The following is a 17341-nucleotide window of genomic DNA, read 5'->3' as shown; positions in this document are numbered from 1 at the left end:
CAAACCCCACCCCTGTCTCAGCCTCCAGAATCTATGCTGCAGTCTATGTGCCGGGGGGCTAGGGTCAGTCTGTTATATCTGGTGTAATTCTCCTGTCTTATCTGGTGTCCTGTGTGAATTTAAGTATGCTCCCTCTAATTTTCTCTCTCTCCCTCCCGGAGGACCTGAGTCGTAGGAACATGCCTTAGGACTACCTGGCCTGACGACTCCTTGCTGTCCCCAGTCCACCTGGTCGTGCTGCTGCTCCAGTTTCAACTGTTCTGCCTGCAGCTATGGAACCCTAACCTGTTCACCGGACGTGTTACCTTGTCCCGGACCTGGTGTGATGTGTGTTCTCTCTCGCTCTCTCTCTCTCTACCTCTCTCTACCTTTGAATGATCAGCTATGAAAAGCCAGACATTTACTCCTGAGTTACTGACCTGTTGCAACCTCTACAACCACTATGATTATTATTTGACCCTGCTGGTCATCTATGAAGGTTTGAACATCTTGAAGAACAATCTGGCCTTAATGGCCATGTACTCTTATAATCTCCACCCGGCACAGCCAGAAGAGGACTGGCCACCCCTCAGAGCCTGGTTCCTCTCTAGGTTTCTTCCTAGGTTCCTGCCTTTCTAGGGAGTTTTTCCTAGCCACCGTGCTTCTACATCTGCATTTTGCTGTTTGGGGTTTTAGGCTGGATTTCTGTATAGCACTTTGACATCTGCTGATGTAAAAAGGGCTTTATAAATATATTTGATTGATTTGATTGACTTACACTACATGACCAAAAGCATGTGTACACCTGCTCATCGAACATCTCATTCCAAAATCATGGGCATTAATATGGAGTTGGTCCCCCCTTTGCTGCTATAACAGCCTCCACTCATATGGGAAGGTTTTCCACTAGATGTTGGAACATTGCTGCGGGGAGACTTGTTTCCATTCAGCCACAAGAGCATTAGTGAGGTCGGGCACTGATGTTGGGCGATTAGGCCTGGCTCGCAGTCGGAGTTCCTCCACACCGATCTCAACAAACCATTTCTATATGGACCTCGCTTTGTGCACGGGGCATTGTCATGCTGAAACAGCAAATGGCCTTCCCAAAACTGTTGCCACAAAGTTGGAAGCACAGAATCTTCCTAGAATGTCGTTGTATACTGTAGTGTTAAGATTTCCCTTCCCTGGAACTAAGGGGCTTAGCCCGAACCATGAAAAACAGCCAAAGACCATTATTCCTCCTCCACCAAACTTTACAGTTGGCACTATGCATTGGGGCAGGTAGCATTCTCTGGCATGCGCCAAACCCAGATTTGTCCATCGGACTGCCAGATGGTGAAGCGTGATTCATCGCTCCAGAGTCCAATGGTGGAGAGCTTTACACCACTCCAGCTGACGCTTGGCATTGCGCATGGTGATCTTAGACTTGTATGCGGCTGCTCGGCCTTCGATACCCATTTCATGAAGCACCAGACGAACAGTTCTTGTGCTGACGTTACTTCCAGAGGCAGTTTGGAACTCGGTAGTGAGTGTTGCACCCGAGGACAGATGATTTTTACGCGCTACACACTACAGCACTCGCCGGTCGCCTTCTGTGAGCTTGTGTGGCCTACCACTTTGCGGCTGAGCCGTTGTTGCTCCTAGAGGTTTCCCTTTCACAATGACAGCACTTACAGTTGACCGGGGCAGCTCTAGCTTGGCAGAAATTTGACGAACTGACTTGTTGGAAAGGTGGCATCCTGTGACGGTGCCACTTTGAAAGTCACTTAGCCTTCAATGAGGCAATTCTACTGCCAATGTTAGTCTAGGGAAATTGCATGGCGGTGTGCTGGATTTTATACACCTGTCAGCAACGGGTGTGGCTGAAATAGCCGCATTCACTAATTTGAAGGGGTGTCCACATACTTTTCTATATAGAATGTACTTATAATGTGCTTGTGAGATTTTATGCCTGCTGAATATATTTCAAAACAAAAAAATCTTAAAAACAGAGAAGCTGTGTTAGCTACTTAGCAAATGTAAAGACTATATTTAAAGTGGAGGATCTTAAAGGACCAGTGCAGTCAAAAACATGATTTTCCTGTGTTTTATATACACGGAACAAAAATATAAATGCAACATGTAACGTGTTGATCCCATGTTTCATGAGCTAAAATAAAAGATCCCTTTGCCAAGATGATCCATCCACCTGACAGCTGTGGCTCTCAAGAATCTGATGAAAACAGCATAATCATTACACAGGTGCACCTTGTGCTGGGGACAATAAATGGCCCCTCTAAAATGTGCAGTATTGTCACACAACACAATGCCACAGATGTCTCATGTTTTGAGCGAGCGTGCAATTGGCATGCTGACTGCAGGAATGTCCACCAGAGCTGTTGCCAGAGAATTTCTCTACCATAAGCCTCCTCCAACGTTGTTTTAGAGAATTTGGCAGTACGTCCAACCGGCCTCACAACCGCAGACCACGTGTATGCGGTCGTGTGGGCGAGCAGTTTGCTGATGTCAACGTTGTGAACAGAGTGCCCCATGGAGGTGGTAGGGTTATGGTATGGGCAGGTATAAGCTACGGACAATGAACACAATTGCATTTTATGGATGGCAATTTGAATGCACAGAGATACCGTGACGAGATCCTGAGGCCCGTTGTCGTGCCATTCATCCGCCACCAGCACCTCATGTTTCAGCATGATAATGCACACCCCAATGTCGCAAGGATCTGTACACAATTCCTGTAAGCTGAAAATGTCCCAGTTTTTCCATGGCCTGCATACTCACCAGACATGTCACCAATTGAGCATGTTTGGGATGCTCTGGATCGACGTGTACGACAGCGTGTTCCAGTTCCCGCCAATATCCAGCAACCTTCGCACAGCCATTGAAGAGGAGTGGGACAACATTCCACAGGCCAAAATCAACTGCCTGATCAACTCTATGCGAAGGAGATGTGTCGTGCAGCATGAGGCAAATGGTGGTCACACCAGATACTAACTGGTTTCTGATCCACACCCCTACCTTTTATTTTAAGGCATCTATGACCAACAGATGCATATCTGTATTGCCAGTCATGTGAAACCCATCGATTAGGGCCTAATTCACTTTTTTCAATTGACTGATTTGACTTATATGAACTGTAACTAGGTAAAATCTTTGAAATTGTTTCATGTTGTGTTTAGATTTTTGTTCAGTAAATATTTCCAGGTTGGAATAATACTGTGAAACTGATTTTTAGTGTGAGAACTATTTGTAAAGACTGTTTTGGTGGATTGGAGTTTTGGCCGAAAAGTACTTAATTGTTGCCCAGAAATAATTTGCTATTGTGATAAAAACGGCTCCGTTGGACCTTTAAAATGTCTAATGCATGGGTTTCAATCAATTCCACACAGCGGTCAAACACACAGATTACATTTGATTTGATTCTGCTCTAAAAGCATGCCATTTTATTTGACAGTTACACAGTACCTTCAGAAAAGATTCATACCTCTTGACTTTTCCACATTTTGTTGTGTTACAGCCTGAATTCAAAATCGATTAAATCGATTATCTTCCCCTCACCCATTAACACGCAATACCCCATTATGACAAAGTGAAAACAAAACATATTTTTAGAAATGTTTGCAAATAATTTACATAAGTATTCACACCCCAGTAGTCAATACTTTGTAGAAGCACCTTTGGCACCAATTATAGCTTTGACTCGACGTGGGTATGTCTGTATCAGCTTGTCACATCTGGATTTGGAGATGTTAGGCAGAGTCTGGGTAGTTCCATACTTTTTCAATTTCCCAATGATGGAGACCACTGCGCTCTTGGAAACTTTCAACACTCTAGAAATTGTTTTATACCTTTCCCCAGATTTATGCCTCAATAAAATTATAGCTCGACGCTCTGCGGCCAGTTCCTTAGACCATGGTATAGTTTCTGCTTTGACATGCACTGTCAACTGTGGGACCTTATATAGACAGTTGTGTTTCTTACTAAATCATGTCCAATCAACTGAATTGGCCGCAGGTGGACTCCAATCAAGTGGTAGCGAGATCTCAAGGATGATCACAGGAAATTGGATGCACCTGAGCTCAATTTGGAGTGTCATGGCAAAGGGGTGTGAATACTTACAGTACCAGTCAAAAGTTTGGACACACCTACTCATTCCAGGGTTTTTCTTTATTTTGACTATTTTCTACATTGTAGAATAATAGTGAAGACATCAAAACTATGAAATGTAGTAACATAAAAGTGTTAAACAAATCAAAATGTATGTTATATTTGAGATTCTTCAAAGTAGCCACCCTTTGCCTTGATGACAGCTTTGCACACTCTTGGCATTCTCTCAACCAGCTTCATGAGGTAGTCACCTGGAATGCATTTCAATTAACAGGTGTGCCTTGTTAAAAGTTAATTTGTGGAATTTATTTCCTTCTCAATGCGTTTGAGCCAATCAGTTGTGTTGTGAAGCATGGAGGAGGTGCTTTACTGGTGACACAGTTAGTGATTTATTTAGAATTCAAGGCACACTTAACCAGCATGGCTACCACAGCATTCTGCAGCGATACGCCATCCCATCTGGTTTGCACTTAGTGGGACTATCATTTGTTTTCAACAGGACAATGACCCAAAACACACCTCCAGGCTGTGTAAGGGCTATTTGACCAAGGAGGAGAGTGATGGAGAGCGGCATCAGATGACCTGGCCTCCACAATCACCCAACCTCAACCCAATTGAGATGGTTTGGGATGTGTTGGACCGCAGAGTGAAGGAAAAGCAGCCAACAAGTGCTCAGCATATGTGGGAACTCCTTCAAGACTGTTCGAAAAGCATTCCTCATGAAGCTGGTTGAGAGAAAGCCAAGAGTGTGCAAAGAGACAAATGGTGGCTACTTTGAAGAATCTGAAATATAAAATATATTTTGATTTGTTTAACACTTTTTTGGTTACTACATGTGTTATTTCATAGTTTTGATGTCTTCACTATTATTTTACAATTTCTGTATTTCATTTTCAATAAATTCACATTGTCATTATTGGGTATTGTGTGTAGATGGGTGAGAATTTGTTTTATTTAATCCATTTTGAATTCAGGCTGTAACACAACAAAATGTGGATTAAGTCAAAGGGTATGAATACTTTCTGAAGGCACTGTATACAGTCAATGCGTAATATGCATCACATTACACTAGATTTATTGGGCTGATTTAAGATATCTGAGAGGAAAAGGTTCACACTGTCGCCCATATTTCCATCCTTAAGCTTTTAATAGTGCAAATGTATTTTGGAAATGGGCTAGGCCTATACATTTTCAGGCATTCACCATCAATTATTCTTTTGAAATTAAGCATATGGACTAAAAAGGATTCTATGGAAGTAGGACGATTGGGTTCTATCAGCCATTGTGAACTATCGGTCAGATTACTATTTCATACGGTGTATGAAATAAAAATGAACAAAAGGCTTTTCCCTACCTAATCAGTTTCCTATATTTCTATCACCATTGTGTGATGGAGGTGGAATGACTTCCCATGCTAATTACATTACCATACCCTGAGGTTAACCCCACTATTACACATGCCTATAAGAAAATTTCTTTTCAATGTACTAGGAAACGTATGTGTAAGCATCTCTTTCACATTGCCAATCAAATAAGCTAGTGATTATGTACAGCCAAATTAATAGATTTGTGCCAAATCAACATGAACGTTGAAACAAAGCAGTCAGAAATTACTCAAAATACTTTGCAGCAGTCTTCCAAACTCTATCAAAACTGTTAGGCTCTGCCAATGTAGCCATTTTGATCTCGATATCAAATCAATTCTGGGTATCAATTCTGGGTACTGTGATTGTTTTCAATTAAAATGGTCAAAAATAGCTTCTTAGGGACAGATCAAAATTTACTGGGGAGGAGGTGTGGTCCAAAATAGGGGAGGGCTGCCAAACTTCTTTTTTTGCTTTGGGGAGGGTTGTGTGGTTTTTATTGGGCACAGGGGAGGGTAGTGAGTTTTTTCCAGGATTTAAATTCACTTTTCTGCTAGTATTTTCCCTATAAACAATGGCTTGACTTACTTTTGATATTACCCTAATAAAGTTTAGAAACGTTTGTGAAGGTTTTGTATGGTGTGGCTATTATTAAGCTTTAGCTATTGCAAGCCTACATATGAAGGCAGTGCACCCCGGCACTCCAACTGACTCCGACAGTCGATCTTGAGGTAAGGAAGTCTGTTTCAGGCCTACCAGAGTTACTCCTATTATATAACAATATAATGCTTATCTTTATACAACATTTCCGGATCGAAAGTTAACGAAATAGCCTCCTTCTGTACGTCTATATCTGTATAGCAGACACATTAGCCATCTGGCATAAAGAAATGCATGTCTGTGTTATCTCTATCTCTCTGGGATTAGGTCTAAGATTCTCTTCTTTTACAGGCTATATACATGCATTTGGAAAGTATGCATGTATGTTAGACCCCTTGACTTTTTCCACATTTTGTTACGTTACAGCCTTTTTCTAAAATTGATTAAATTGTTTTTTTTCCTCATCAATCTAGACACAATACCCCATAATAACAGAGGAAAAACTGTTTTTTATACATTTTTGCACATTTATTAAAAATTAAAATCTGAATATGACATTTACATAAGTATTCAGACCCTTTACTCAGTACTTTGTTGATGCACCTTTGGCAACGATTACAGCCTCGAGTCTTCTTGGGTATGACGCCACAAGCTTGGCACACCTGCATTTGGGGAGTTTCTCCCATTATTCTCTGCAGATCCTCTCAAGCTCTGTCAGGTTGGATGGGGAGCATTGCTGCACAGCTATTTTCAGGTCTCTGCAGAGATGTTAGATTGGGTTCAAGTCCGGGCTCTGGCTGGGCCACTCAAAGACATTCAGAGACTTGTCCTGAAGCCACTCCTGCGTTGTCTTGGCTGTGTGCTTAGGGTCGTTGTCCTGTTGGAAGGTGAACCTTCGCCCCAGTCTGAGGTCCTGAGCACTCTGGAGCAGGTTTACATCAAGGATCTCGCTGTACTTTGCTCCGTTCATCTTTCCCTGACTAGTCGCCCAGTCCCTGCCGCTGAAAAACATCTCCACAGCATGATGCTGCCACCACCATGCTTCACCGTAGGGATGGTGCCAGGTTTCCTCCAGAAGTGACGATTGGCATTCAGGCCAAAGAGTTCAATCTTGGTTTCATCAGACCAAATAATCTTGTTTCTCATGGTCTGAGAGTCCTTTAGGTGCCTTTTGGCAAACTCCAAGTGGGCTGTCATGTGCCTTTTACTGAGGAGTGGCTTCCATCTGGCCACTCTACCATAACGGCCTGATTGGTGGAGTGCTGCAGAGATGGTTGTCCTTCTGGAAGGTTCTCCCATCTCCACAGAGGAACTCTGGAGCTCTGTCAGAGTGACCATTGGGTTCTTGGTCACCTCCCTTACCAAGGCCCTTCTCCCCCGATTGCTCAGTTTGGCCAGGCAGCCAGTTCTAGGAAGAGTCTTGGTGGTTCCAAACTTCTTCCATTTAAGAATAATGGAGGCCACTGTGTTCTTGGGGACCTTCAATGATGCAGACATGTTTTGGTACCCTTCCCCAGATCTGTGCCTCGACAATTCCTGTCTCGGAGCTCTACGGACAATTCCTTTGACCTCATGGCTTGGTTTTTGCTCTGACAAGCACTGTCAACTGTGGGACATTATATAAACAGGTGTGTGCCTTTCCAAATCATGTCCAATCAATTGAATTTACCACAGGTGGACTCCATTCATGTTGTATAAATATCTGAAGATGATCAATGGAAACAGGATGCACCTGAGCTCAATTTCGAGTCTCATAGCAAAGGGTCTGAATAATTATGTAAATAAGATATTTCTAAAAACCTGTTTTTGCTTTCTCATTATGGGGTATTGTGTGTTAGATTAAGACTGTAACGTATCAAAATGTGGAAAAGGTCAAGGAGTCTGAATACTTTCTGAATGCACTGTATATACTATATATATCATACAGTAGGCTTGGGCGGTATACCATATATACCGTATACCGGGGTATTTGGTAATAGCCATGTGATGGTTTTTCAATACCATCAATACCGTTGAAACTATTTCTTACATTTCTTCAATAAATTTTTATATTTGTAGCTATTTTTTAAGTAAATACCTGCAGTCAACTTGTGCAATACTTTAGGAGATAAATCAGATCACGTTCTTCATTTCACCTGTCACATTATTTTACATTATGAAGCTTACCATAGTTTCCCAGAACAGTTGAGCCAGTCACGTTTTTGTTTGTAAATAACAGAATGGGGGAAAGCGGGAGCAGGTGAGTCCAGCTGTGTATTGACAGGGGTGCGTTTTATATTGAAAGTCAACAGTGTTTTTTTGCTTCAATAGAGTGATCAGGGGCGTGCAACTATAGTTTTCCTCCACAGAAAATACATTGGTGCAACACATTCACCGGAAAATAGCTTTATTTTCGTCAGATGATAACAGAAACACTATTTGGCTGGCAGCCACACAAGTAAATGAGCTTACAATGAAAAAGCAAGGTGTTTTTTTGCAAAAACAATGCATGGCCAGCTACATTTCCTAATGTTTTGCTTCAAGTTAATCTTGAATTTTACCGAAAAGTAGGCTGGCTACACCAAGAAAAGTACCGGGGAGAAAAAAGCTAAACATCTGTCAAAGCACTGTCTGCTGATAGAATGCCGGTTCGTGAATTCTGAGTGGAGAAATGCAACGGCAGCACAAAATTAGTCTGATGCAGAGCAGAAATTACAATAAGAAGCATTTAAGATCTGCGTTTACAAAATGCAGCAAGAGATTTCTTACGTGTCTTGGTGATTCCAATCTTATGAAGAATTCTGCGTTAACGCGAACACTAAGTTAAACTTGCTAGTTATCTAAGAAAGTTACTGAATTAATAAGGTGACGGGCCATCATATTGTGTAAGCTTTCTGCCGTGTTTGAGAAGTGAACGCCCTTTGGATGAGTTATCTGTACAGCTGCCACTGCTATCTTTTGATTTCCTTGCAATTTTCTCCTCCGTTCTCAGCCCGTCTGCTCCTCACCCATCTTCTCCAAGAAGAGCAGGCAGGCCCTTTGCCCTAGGGATTCCAGAAAGACACAGAGTGTACACATGCTGCTTCAGAGCAGACAAGCATGCATCAAAACTTTGTTCATTTGCACAATGTATCTCGTTCACATTCGCTTGTAAATGACCAAACTCAACAACAACAAAATTTGCAATTCGTTTCCGCTCCTTAGCATATTTAGCAAGCCGGCCTCCATGGAAATTCACTATTACTTGTGCTAATTTTGTTAGCACTCTGGTAACAGATGCCCAATGGTATTTTTTGCTTTTTTTTGGCACCCCCCTTGTGTACTAAACCGGTAATACCGTAAATCCCGGAATGAGAGAAGGACGGTATAATGATATGAAAATTTGGAAACTGCCCAACCCTATCATATAGTGAACACCTAAGCCTATAGGCCCATGCATAGGCTAATACATTCAGTGCTCAAATCTCTGACAGCTGAACCGTGAGGTGGACAATTATTATTGTAGGAAAGTAACCTAAAACTAATACAAAAAATAGGCTAGAAGGTTTTGTATATGCGACACACCAAAACACAATGAATAGTGTTTTTGTAATTTGATATAGCTCATTTGGCCAACATTCCTTGTTTACTGATGGCGCTGGCTGCGCCAGGTCAGACCTGAATGCATATGGATATCTGTTAAATGTCCGTTAAATTTAAATCTTCCCTATCATATTGTCCAGTGGCAAATCTTCCTAAAGGAAACTCTGAAATGGCATATTGTTTTTATGAAGATTTTAGAATATTTACATGAACATCTGTCATCAATTGGATGATCTCGCAAAAACAATGATGTTATGATGTGATTAGATTAACGTAGCTAGAACGAGTTGTGGCTCAAAGCAGCCGCATAAATGTTTTCAGTCAGACATTCACGCTTGCCAAACAGAGTTGAAATATTTAGTTAACACATTTTGAATTGAATAACATTGCTTGCGAACTTCAGAGCTGTGACAATACAATTGTATTTGATTTGACACTTTGGCTTTGGTTAAAGGCAAGTACAAACGCTACTAGTAGTAGCCTAGTCATCGCTCCTGTTTGAGTCTACACATAACACATTCTGACGCGATACAACGTCATCATCGCACTGGCTTCTTCTCTAGTAAGCTCTCGTTGGCTATTGCTAAACACTGTTCTCAAAACTTGTCGTTGCACATCTCACACTACAAGAGATGTGCAGATTTTGTGCTGATAAAATCAAACATGTTTGAAAATATCGGGACTGCTCAAAGACGGGATCAGTAGCCCTCAGATTGCGTCTCTGCCTAGCTCACATTAAACGAGTGTCGGTGAAGGCTGCGCGCCCCGACTAGGCAACAACATGGGGATTTTGTCTCCGAGCTCAAAAACTTGTCTGGGACAGCTAAATCATGGCCAAAATCATGTAGTGTACACCCGGCTTAAAGCATCCAAAGCATCCATGCAGCAATTTAGAATAAAACATCTCCAAATTGTCTGAGACATCATACTGTATATTATATGGACAACTTCTCTCTTCTCAAATCAGGCCAAAAGTCCATGTTTCTATCTATGAAAAATGTCTGGTTACTAGGGATCTATCATTATAGCAATCATTATTTCGCTGTTGTATCGTTTCTTCGTGGAATGCAATCTCTAAAGGCCTCTGCACCGTTATTTCCAAAACCACTCTCATTTTGCTCAAGCGGCGATCTCCACATGCAATCTGCATCTAGTAGTAGTAGGACACGTCTCCTGTTGGGAATAGGAACCAGACACCTGTCTGTCGCAGGGAGGCTCTTTACAGGGTAACACGCTGGAAGCAGCCAGGCATAGCAAAGCAGTGGAGAGTGAAGACGCATCCCGGAATGAGAGAAGTTAAAAAAAGGAACATATATCTTCCAGGCTTCGGGGACTAATAATCATCATGCTCTCTTCCGTGTCGACTCCATCATTACTGACATCTGGGACAGTAATCACACCTTAAACGTGATCTCTGGGTCTGATGACAGCTTTTAGATTGATAATTTCTCTAAATATCCTGATGTCACACTGTATGAGGGTGATAGGAAGGTAGTTTGACGTTGGGTGTTTTTTTTGTCTGTTAGGCAGTGTGACAGTCAATAAGGCTACTTTGGTTACAGTACTGTCAGCTTGGAGGTCCTTCTGCTAAATAAGTCCCCGGGGGATCATTACAACGTCCGATTTTAAGTCCTAGGGGAAATAACACCATTCATGCTGCTGTGTGCCATATTGACGATATGCCTGATGTTTGCACTATAGGCTATTGTAAGATATTAACACGTTTTGAGAGGATGAAGACTGAATGGTGCCATCGGGGTAAAGACTGAACATGATGTTGGATTGAAAATAGATTTTGTTAAGGGAGATAAGATGACGTTGAGACATAATCGTGAAACAGTGAAAGCTCATTATGATGATGCAGTTTGATCAACGTGCACAACAGTACTACTGACAGAACCAAGCCAGCCACTTAACTAATGCTTATTGATTGTCAGAATTACTGCCTCATTGATTTTAATAGTGGGCATATGAACATTGAATGAGCGAGGCCTCATACACGCACTTCATATGCTGTTTGTAAATAAACACATACAGTATAGAACAGCTACATTTCTCTTTAGAAATCTCCAGTGCATTGCATTCTTTCAAATGATTCCTCACAAACTAGTAGGGCCTCACTAGGAAGAAAGCCACTCCAGATGGAGAAAACCACTGATTAATTAAATATAACATCTCAGAGTGTGTTAGATAATACAAAACACTTATTGGGTGATTCATCACGAAACTACAACAAAACAAGTGTCCTTTGGAGGAAGGATTGTTGACATATATTTGACATTTGTGTCTTAAACATAATTGAGAAATCATTAATTGAAGTTGAAATATTGGCGACATTTTGGCCTTCTATTGATGACATTTCGTGAAAATCCAAAAAATCATGGTCTTGTTTTGTTATCTAACACACTCTGAGATGTCATATTTCATTAATAAGTGGTTTTACTTCCTAGTGGGGCCCTAATACTGTACTATTAATTTGACAAATACTACCCCCTTTAATCAATCTTTTTCAGGAGTACATTTAATTGATTATGATGATGAGGTCAAGTAGCTCCATATGTATCTTCCCATCTAGAAAAGGATGGGACTTGTGTAATTGGCTTGCACACTACTTAACATGAGCAGATGCTGTTAATGTCCCTCATGCACAGTTTTTCATGAATATGACTACATCAAGCTCCACCATGCCTGACCCTTGGAGAGGGAGAAAGTAAATGGATAGTGTACTTCAGATATTTCCCAATGTATCCGAGGCTCTTTTAGACTTCATTTTAAGGAAGCCAGCTATTATACATATTATATAAAAATAAAAAAAACAGTATTAAGATTCACCATAAATTACGGCAAAGAGCCTGAGTGGGGTAGGTATCCAGATGGATACCCTGAAATCTGTCTTCAATTACTCTAAACTAACTTCATATTCCAGCTGAATTCTGATTAGCTGATCTGGCCATTTAGTGAGCTGCATGGGGCTAGAGAGCACTTGTTCCACCTCTTGAGTGCAACCTGGCTACATCTGAGTAATGTGAACCTTTGATCAGGATCCTTATTACCTATAAAAGCCCATACCATCCAATGTTGCGTTGCCTTTTTCCACCATCTATATTAGACATGATAGACTCTTAAAGGAGACGCACAAAAAACTCAGTAATCACAAAGAGCACTGAAATGAATGATAATGTATTTTAGCTCTTCATATTTCTTCCTCCTATCCCAGCTGTCTGTAACCTCTTGGTGGGCTGCTTTGTCTGGCCTTGGTCCGTCCTCTGTGTAGCTACTCCCCTCTTGTGGCCACTCTCCAAATCATACTGTGCGGTGGGTGCCACATTTTCCGCTTAATGTTAAATGTTAAATGTTGGTCATGCACTTTGTAAAGCATTCAAAATGAAGTCTTCATGTTTATATTGCATAAGCTCTGCAACCTCTAACCGGTCTCTCATCTTCCTCTCGGTAGAATGCAGAGCACCAGGGAGCTCTAACCCTCCTCACCATTAACATATAGAGTCTTTATTTCAATCCCATTCTGTTTCCCGTCCGTTTAGAGGAGTGATGGTGGCGGGCTGCAGAGATGGCGTGGCACGTGAGCCTGATTGAGCTTCAATTTGATCGTTTGATCTGATTGCGTGGGTTAAACAATGGCCTGATGGATAAGCTCGCATTACAATAGGAAAGTGAGGGTTTAATTTCCTGTACATGTTCCATCTTTGTTAACGTCAGGGACAGCAGGTCGTCAATTGCATTAAGGGACTTCCCTCCCTGGCTAGGCATTTGGTTTCATAAACAAAGCCTTTGGCTCACTGGGCTAACGGGATTAGGCTTTGCACTATTCTGGAGACAATTTGGGTTCTTGGGGGAATTAATACAGTGGGCCTCGCCGTTGTAAATGTACAATGACTTAATGGATGTCAATTAGATTGGAATGGGGTTCTAACACATGTAGCTGATTATTAACATAACTCACTTATTTTCTCGCATCGTTATCAAAATAAATGAATCCACTAGGAAAACTGGTGAAATGATTCACAGAATAGCACTGCAGTTGTTTGCGTTGTGTGTCGGTATGCATCCGGTATGAAACATGGGAAAACACTGAGGCTTCAATGTTCTGACAACATATCCATCCATACTAAGAAACCCAAAATAATTAAATTAAATTAAAATGAATAAACCTGTTTACACAAACACACACACACTGCGTGATAGTCATCATCACAGTCCCTCTCCGCATCTCATCTATCTGTCACTCAGACACACACACACAACCCTCAATGCGTTCACTCTGTTTGTCTCATTTACATCCTTAACACACTCTAATGTCCCCCTGCTGCCTTCCCTAGGTCTAAGGAGGAATACACACTCACAGGCACTTCTACTTACAAATGACGCTCTCTTAACAGCCTCGTTTGTCCGTGTGTATCCCTGTAGTAATCCTCAGTAGAGGCCCATAGTGTTCCCTCTGAGCCTGTGGGGAGCGTCTAGTTTACTACCGCAGCAGCAGGAGGAGAGTTAGACATCCACTGCATGACCATTACCATGCTACATTTATATTGATTGCTGTAGTTTAATAGATAAACGTGAGTTATTCCCCGGGCGCCATGGCCGTGTATGTACGATACCGCTGTAGAGCTGTTAATCCAGCTGCAACATGTGCACTGCGTTTGGTGTAGATATGGTCATATTATACAGTACCGGTACATGAACATGTCAATGACTTAATATATGAATGGACAAAGCCATCGATCATGTGACACCATTCATTCCTATGTGAAGACTCAATAGCGCATTGTAGCCAAATTAAGTCAGTTAAGATGACGTCTCATGGAGACATAACATACGCAGGTTGAGCTACTCCAGGAAGTGATGTTGCAAGCTAGCTCAGTGCTGCCCCCTCTCATTGAGTAACTCAAGTTGAAGGTCGACCGGGAGACTGCAGGCTGCCTTAGCAACTAAATTATCTTTAAAACTTCTTCCGTGTGCGATTTTAAAATAAGCGGTTCAAGGACATACATCTGGTTTATTAGAAGCAATTATTGGTACCATGATTGTCTTCAAAAACTGTTTTTTATTTACACGAAGATTGATCACGAAGATTGTCATTTTCCCATTCATTATAATGTGGGATCCTGTTTTCTGCTAACAATGCCTGCAGTACTGCGGTCGGCCTTGAACTTCCATGGCTTCAATGAGAGGGGCCAGTCGTTCTCCCCTGGAACCTGTTCCCCTCACCCATCCCCCACCTTGGCCTTCCAGCATTTATTGTAAGTTGATTATTTGCCAAGCTCACGGAGTACATCATCCTCACATGTGAGAATGGTAGTAGAATTTGATTTGATTTGATTTTGAGTGGAAAAGGGGGGGGGGGAGAAGGTAGAAGTGGAAGTGGTGGAGCTGTTACAAGATCTTTCCAAGCTTTTCCCTGCATGTGCTCGCTGGGCTAGCTGAAGTTGTGTCTCCTCTACACTACCGCAGGCAACTCTCATCACATATATGCATATGTGCTTGCCCTTGACATTATCATCAGCAGATGTGCTGAGGCCCTGAGGTAAGGTTGAAATACTGCTGAGGCTTTCAAGAACGAGTGGCCTGCTTCAGAGAGTGTCCGAGGGCTAAATACGCGCCGAGAGACGGAGGAGATGAAGAGAGGGAAGAGAGGAAGAGGGAAAAGCTCAGTAACCGAACCCAGCAGAACGACCCCTCCGGGGACGGCAGTAATTAAACAGTGATTAAATTAAGGGGCGATGCAGGCGAAACGCTGGCTGATTGACAGGCAGCCTGTATGGCTGTTCCTCTACTCTGCTCTCTGTAGGGTTAGGTTCTGTAGAGTTGGCGGCGCAACTCACCAATGACTATTTGAGCATTTGTTTCCATTGACCTCCAATTACTCTTTCAAAAATCTATTCTCGAAAACAGTTTTCTTTAACTGTGTCGGGTCGACGGATCAGTGCACATGTATATCTGCTGAGACTGCTGTGTTGTAGAGAACTGAGAGTGCATTGAAAACAAAATATTCACTCAAATAGACTGTATGCAGGCATTGCGTCTCCAATGCTATCAGTGCTCTTTCAGATAAACTCACAAACTACACAGAACAATCACTTGGAAGAATGCCTTTACAGACCTTGCCCAGAGAATACAATTAGTGTTTACTTCAGATAAACTCACAAAGTACAATCACAAGCCACCAGTGCACTCACTCCACCAGTCTACTTGCTTTCTCTACAGTCTGGAGTAGGTCAGCTTTAGAAACACCTTATAAACACTCTCCTCCAAGGGGAAAATGCCATAAATTACCTTTGTCGACTTTGTCGACCGAAAGCAAATACAGACAGGAGCTGGAGAAAAACACCAATAAAAAACGATTTTACAAAACAATCAGAAAAATCGAGACACTGAAATTGCCTTTGGGTGGGAGAACTAGGTGGGAACACTAGGATTCTCCACACGTCCTCTTTCCTCTGTTACCAGGCCGCCTCAGGACCTCAGGCTGTATTGTATAGATTTTTATAAAGCAGGTCTTGTGCTTATGAAACTACGTACTGAAGGTCCTTAAACAATCCTTTAAGTTGTCTGATGGTAAAGAAGATCCTCTTAGCGTGTAATACAAATTCAAATAACCCTATGGTGATGGATTATGGGGCAGACTCAGAATGTGGGGCTACTTTGGAAGATGACTTGGAGATGACGGCTATTGATTAAGTGCTCAATGAGAGGCACGCGTACGAAAGGGCAGCCAGCACACAGCTCATGAAAGAATCATAGACATACAAGGCTCAGCAAATAGACAGAGAACCTGGCTGTAGCAGGTTACTTATGAAATGGTGCGAGTGCATGTTTACTGTACTGTATGTGCCATAGTGAGGTCAAACACGTCTTGTTCTTATTTTTCTGTATCCTTTCTTTGAAAGTAACTTTTATGTTTGCTGACCGCACAAGTTGAAGTTGCACAATATTGTAGGCTACTCTAGGCCCATTAGCGAATTGTTAGAAGACAGTACCATACTGCCGAACAAACTTGAAAAACAAAGAATGTGTTTTCTGAATGTGTTTTGTCGACTTAGCTTCAGAAGTACCCGTCTAGCCACAAAGTAAAATGTTTTGTACAACATCCCTAAGCCTAAGTTTGCTCATTGCTTTAACAACAGCACAGTGGGGCACCTGGCCCTTACCTACTCCCGACGCTGGCATCAGGGCGATGAGGGAGGATGTTCTCAAAGATAACATGTGAATCTAATTTCCCGGTGAAACATAGCGGGATTCCGAGGAGCAAGTCTCTAAAGCATGCATTACTGGGTCTTACTGCGTTTGTCAGAGTTTGTGATGATGCCATGCGAAGACGACTGCTGCCTTAATAACAACAGCGCTGCCAGCCTGACCGACCTCATCATCCTTGGCATTTACCACAGCGCTGAGCTGCACTCCCTCAGTCTCTCTCTGTCTCTCCCTCTCTGTCTCTCTCTCTTTTCACAGTAAACAAACGCTGATTTACCACAGCGCTGAGCTGCACTCCCTCTCACTCTGTCTCTCGCTGTCTCTCCCTCCCTCTCTCTCTCTCTCATCACAGTAAACAAACGCTTTTACCCTGATTTATATCAGTTGTGTAACAGGGCTCCAGAAGTAGAAAATAACAGCCGAGGAGGACTTTCTTTCAGAGAGGAGGGGAAACAGCGGGAAAACTGATCTGTGCAGACTGCCATCTAACAAGGGTATCGGAGACTAATCTCAAAGGAAAGCTG

This window comes from Coregonus clupeaformis, chromosome 29, assembly GCF_020615455.1.
Source record: "Coregonus clupeaformis isolate EN_2021a chromosome 29, ASM2061545v1, whole genome shotgun sequence".
In the NCBI taxonomy this organism is placed as follows: domain Eukaryota; kingdom Metazoa; phylum Chordata; class Actinopteri; order Salmoniformes; family Salmonidae; genus Coregonus; species Coregonus clupeaformis.
This window is presented reverse-complemented; position numbering follows the sequence as displayed.